Raw genomic sequence first — 6,171 nt, 5'->3', positions numbered from 1 at the left:
ATGTCAAGTCATATGAGACACAGTTATAACTCAATGAAATTTGAAGGTAACCAGATGCAAGGTGTTGGACACTGTCTAGACAATATTTTCTTCCAAAACATACTAGATAAAAAATTCACTACACTACAACACAAAATAATACTTACCACTAAATTCTTTGGCCTAAAACAGGACTTTTCTTTTTATTAAGATTATTTCTTTCCTTATTAATTTCCAAGTTATGTTGATGGTGGAGTGTCTGAATTGCAATTTTGACTATAATCATTTTTTTTAATTGAATTTTCTTCCGAGTTCATGAATATTATAGAGTATGTGAAACTCAATCATAATCATGTAGACCACACAAAAAATAAAATAAAACACTCGTTTTGTATATACTGCATCTACATTTACATATATATATGCAGTGATAGGGAAGAAATCTCAGCTATATAGATTTAGTAGTACATGTATATTATTTGAATAGGTATCCCTAATATTGTGGACATTGAACATGAAGTTGAGATGGAACAGGATCTGGAACCCTTAATATCTGCTATCTGGAAACTTGAAAGGAGGGTTATGGAACTGGGGGTGATATGACAGATGCTCTAAAATGTCCATGCCATTTCAGCAGCTTTTTCATGCTGTGGATATCCAACTTATGGATCATCAGCTATCATTAAGGTACATTTACATTTGTCAAAATGTTAGGCTGTGGTGTTGTTAGGCAAAATTGTTTCCACTTTCACAACCCAGTGAACCCACCCTATTTTGTAGCTGACCCTAATTTTTTTTAAATGCTTTTTCAAGAAAAATATGAATATTCATTTTAAATTCCCCAATAATAGCATGTATAAAAAATTTCCACCATAAATAAAACACTATTTCTTTGACTTCCAGTCTATGCAAAAGACATCGGACCGTCAGACCTGACCGATGTGCAGTGCCTCTGGTCCGATGCGTCATTTTTTACACCGGACCAGAATGTCCGATGTGTCTATGTCCAGTTTTGAGCATTATTATTTTGATGGGGAGTCATGTAAATGTTTGTTATAAGTAAAAAATTTCTCACAAATCCAAATACGTAAATTAGGTTTTTTGGTCCAACAAAAATTGATTCGGTCCTGTGTGTTCATTGATTACACAGGACCCAATGTCCTGTGTGGTCCAAAAAACTTTCGCATAGACTGGACATCAGTGTTACTTGGTTGTTTTATTTAAAAAAGTCCACGCAAAAAAAAAAAAAAATTAAAAATATGCCTACCAGTAGGGATGCGCGATTTTATCGGTATACCGGTATATCTCGATTTTTTTATTGCGTGATACGTATCGTGATACGGAGACTAAAATACCGGTATTTGGTACATAACTATAGATTCCGGAAATTATTCATTTATTTGTTCAAACTATTGAATGGCAATTACAGAAGTGTAAAAAATGTTGAAAACAATTAAACAATGGCATCAAAACATGCTTTATATTAAATAAATGAAAATTTAAAAAGTAAAGTTATGTTTTTATAGCATATTTTTAAGAAATGTTATGGAAATTCATATAAATTTGTAGTAAATATTGCGTGTAAAAATATCACGATTTATTGTGATATTTTTGGGGGAAAATCGTGATATATCACGATACAAAATTTTTGCCGATACCCATCCCTACCTACCAGTACCTACCGGAACTCTAAATTTTTCAAGCATGAACATGATAAAAGTGGAAACAAAGCAGGTTTAACCAATCATTTTTCTTGGCTTTACTTACTAGATTATTTTCTTTGATAATTGGCTAGATTTCACAATTAGTAAGCAAGTAAATTGTATTTTATACGTGTAGTGATATATTACAGTATGAAGAAAAACATAAAAATACATGTAATCAGTCAATTAGATCTATGTGTCACTATTAGACAAATACATGTATATCATAGTTGATACCCATGACAAGTTTTAGATAAAGTTGAAAGTACCATATGTAGTGAGGTATTGATTAATTGATTAAATCAATTGTCTAATCGAAATGGTCCCCGATTATAGATAATCGATTACTCAAAATATTAGTTAAAAGCAAATTATTCCTTTAATTTTTGATTCATTTTTCTTTGAATTTAAGTAAATCCTAAATAATAATCTAATAAATGAATCCAATGATACAAACTATTTCAAAAATGTATTTTGGAAATCACTCCAGAATTTCTAAACAATTTATTCTACATTTGAAATTGAAGAAATATAATATTTGAAATTAATCAATTTTTTTTCGATTATAGTGCATCCCATTATTCCAATAATCAATTATGAAAAAAATCCCAATTTCCCATCACTAACCATATGCAAGAATTGTAACTGTCTGATGAATACTAACTGGTATATATGGTTTGACATTAAATATTATGAATTATACATAAATACAAACATACTTAATTATTGTTTATTTATAGTATCATAGGGACATACAACTTGTATGTTTCATAGTTATTAACTTCTTAAACATTTCATGTTTGAGATAAAGCCAACAGGTTTAGGTATGTGAAATCACTAACTGCCCATATACATGTAACAAGTTTATTGATGCAGACCTCTAGTAAAAAAAAAAGGGGGGTGCAACTGACATCTTAATGAAAATTTACTCTATAGCCAAATACTATTCTCAGAAAAAAGTTAGGAGGACAGACCCCCCCCCCCAACACACACAACCATTCTGTAGGCCTGTATTGACTAGATCAGGTGGACAAGATCATTTGATTGTTATTAAAATGAAAATTATTTTATCACCTGAACTAATAACTAAAACAAGATTATTGTTTCTTACAGAGAGCGGGAACATCATGATCATATCAGCAATGAGACAAGAAAAGTTTTCAACTTTTTCCACAAAGAACAATCAATAAACAGGCAGACAAAATTACAAGTCTAAAAATAAATGGAATGAAGGTGTACAATAACAAGTGAACATAGAAGTTTCTCTTGTAACAATCAGAATTAGACTAAAGTTTTGAGTAACGACAAGAAAAGTGTAATCACTGGATACACTATCATTTCCTATGATGTCCCAGTATTATTGAATGCAGTTTAAAACTGGCATTGCCAACAAATTCGATATGGAGTTATTGATGGAAGATGTGAATTGAAAACTGTGTGCGACTCGTTATAAAAAGTAAAGTAAAGTGGATTCTATCTCAGAATGCAGACTTTTGCAGTTGAAAGACCCCAGAGTTTTATATGAAAAGAGTCATATATCTTCAGTCTGTTTGAAATGTCCATGACATCAGTTGTGGATACATTATTGGTGTTATCAGAATTTGCCATACATGTCTGTATCATCATTTTTATATACAATGTCAGTGTTTGGTACTAAATGTAATAAGTTTTCATTAATTCAAATTTGGTCAAATTACAAATTATTTTTCTTTTTTTTTTTAATTGTAGATAGAGTAAATAAGTTTTCAATATGTTATGTATTTTGATTCTCATGAATTTTGCAATATTAAATACATTTCATTATAAAAATTATTTCATTACCTTATCATTGTATGAACAGATGCTAAATACACTGCATGTTAAAAAAAAGAGTAGAACCTGGGAAATTCATCTTCCTTATTTTTAACAAGGTTTTCCATTGGAAAAATGATGAAAATGGCACACAAGGACTGCTAATGACCCAAATGCGTGCCGTGACCTTGACTCAAGATCCTTTGATCAAGTTAAATGTCATTTTAAGAAAAACATTGAATTCCTGTATTTTGTATGGAGAACATGAGATGCTCATACTGATCATAAATATTGCATATAACCTAAGGTTACATGTATGTATTGAGTAACTGACCTTGACTCAAGGTCGTTCCAGCAAGTTCAAGGCTTCTGGCAGAAAAGGTGTGTTATTTGTACCTGGTCTATTACTCTCAAATGGAGGCTAATTGGTAGTTGATACTTGACACAAAAATTGCTTATGACTCAAATCTGTGTCATAATCTGACCCAATGTCATGAATGTATAATCTCCTACAACTTTCTTGTATTAATAATCTCCCGTCCCTCATGCATATGGTTACATTGAGGAGGTAATAAGCTGCCTCACGTCATGTACTGTAAGTTTTTATCTTCATTTATAAGCTCCTGTCAGTGTGTGAGAGTTATGTCAGGTGCAGTATTACAAAGCTGCTCAAGCCCGTAGAATGCCGAGGGGACCTACTTTTTCTGAGTATAGTAGTTTGCTATAGTGATTGCCCCCCCCCCCCCCCCCCCCCCCCCGGTGGCTACAAGGTCAAGCACTGTCAATTTCCACGAAATGGACATTTAATTAGTTTGGTTTCTTTTTTTTCTTGCCCATCAGATTATTTTGGGAAGTTGCCCCTCCCCCTATTTTTGGTGAGTTTAGTTTTTTTTTTTTTTTTTTTTGCTTGACAGATTTTTTTGGGGGAAGGTGCCCCCCCCCAACTTTTGAAACCATTGCTACAAGCTTACTGCTTGACTTGTAAACTTATGATACTTATTATTAGAGAAACAAAGGTTATTTTAACCATAAAAAGAAAACTAGAAAAAGATATTTAAGATAAATAGTTTAAAACCCTTCAAATTATAAAACATAAGTTCATCTATTTTAGTGAAGGACTATTTTTGTACTTTGTGGTTTTTGCTCTTAAAATTTTATCTGATTTTGTTAAATATTGCTGTTACTCTACACCATATTGTACACATGCATAGCAAAGTACAGTGTAGTATATTGAGTGTAGTATATTGTGGTGGTGTCACTATTTTCCCTAGCTTCAACAGCATGTATGATGGTTTAGTCAGACTTGTAGCAACAATTTAAAAAAAAAAAGGGGGGGGGGGGCAACTTCCCAAACAAAATCTTATAAAGGAAAAAAAGACCAAAGAAGGGGGCAATATTTCTCAAAAATCTGACAAGCAAATATAAAAAAACACCCAATTTCACTATCAAAATCCTGGAATTTGCTAGTGCTCGACATTGGAGACTAGCATCTAAGGGAAAATTTACTACAACAATATACTTTACTCAGACCCCCCCCCCCCCCCGCATTCTACGGACCTGGGTTTAATAGCTGGTTAGTTAATAGTTACTGAATCATATCTAATCTTTCAATATTGCTGAAGATGGAAAATATTCATTCAAGACAAAGATTTATTATTAATTAAAATTAAACATGGAGACATAGAATTATAGAACGAATGTACATTAACCTCGAGCATTCTGTCTTCGTCAATTCACTTTATTTCATCCGTTCCACGAAAACGTTAGAAATTATAAGCCGGAGTTTCAAATTCTATTTTTTTTTGTTCAAAACAATTCATAGATAATTGTAAACACCTCCTCCAAGTCTACTTTCAACTTTGATTCCGATTCGGCATTTTGTATACGAGTTGCAAACTGGAAGTGACGTGTACACGATAATGTACAAAACCCAACCGGGAAATCGGAAGATTTTCGGATTGTTCGGCAAAAATCAGGTGAAAAGCATTGCCCGCCGTGTCACAAGAGAAAAATAATAACTATAATAAAAATTTGAGTTTAAAACGACAAAATCAGGAGAGTTAGAAACTATAAGCAAGTAAATAAATTGCAATCTCATTATTTTAACATTTTATAACAGCTTTTTGAGCAGAGGAAATTCGGGTCAGGAAATTCGGGAGCACATTACTCCAAAACTACACACTAACATTATAAATTTTTATTAGCAATTTGTAAAGCAAGCAAATCACTATAAATATAGCATAAGATATCAAACTTTTAATTATTTTTTCATAATTAAAAAATACGTTGTACATATACATGAACCCATTTTCCCAATAAATTGTCATGATATAAATGAATCAAAATTAATTTGTCTTTTTGGCTTTTTTCTTGCACTATTTTGTTTTGAAATTAAAATTTCAATATTGTGGATGACATCTTTTTCAAAAAAATATTTTTATATTGTTTTTATTGTTGTTCTCATTTTTTTAAAAATTGGTTATAAAAATATCACTTTATCATACAGAGTTACCCCCCTTATTTTAGTGCGTCATAATTTTTGATTTACTCACTAGAACCTTTTCTTATAATATTTTATGAAATATATAAAGGTACTTCTTTCATTTTATGTGGATGTTTTAGAGTTTTAATTACTCTGAAATTAGACTTGTCAGTACCATACTCCCTTAAACACAGATTTGAAGTTAATATTTTCTTA

The sequence above is a fragment of the Saccostrea echinata genome, unplaced genomic scaffold (genome assembly GCF_033153115.1).
Source record: "Saccostrea echinata isolate AGI-Se365-2 ecotype Australia unplaced genomic scaffold, CSIRO_AGI_Sech_v1 ptg000040l, whole genome shotgun sequence".
Classification (NCBI taxonomy): Eukaryota; Metazoa; Mollusca; class Bivalvia; order Ostreida; family Ostreidae; genus Saccostrea; species Saccostrea echinata.
This window is presented reverse-complemented; position numbering follows the sequence as displayed.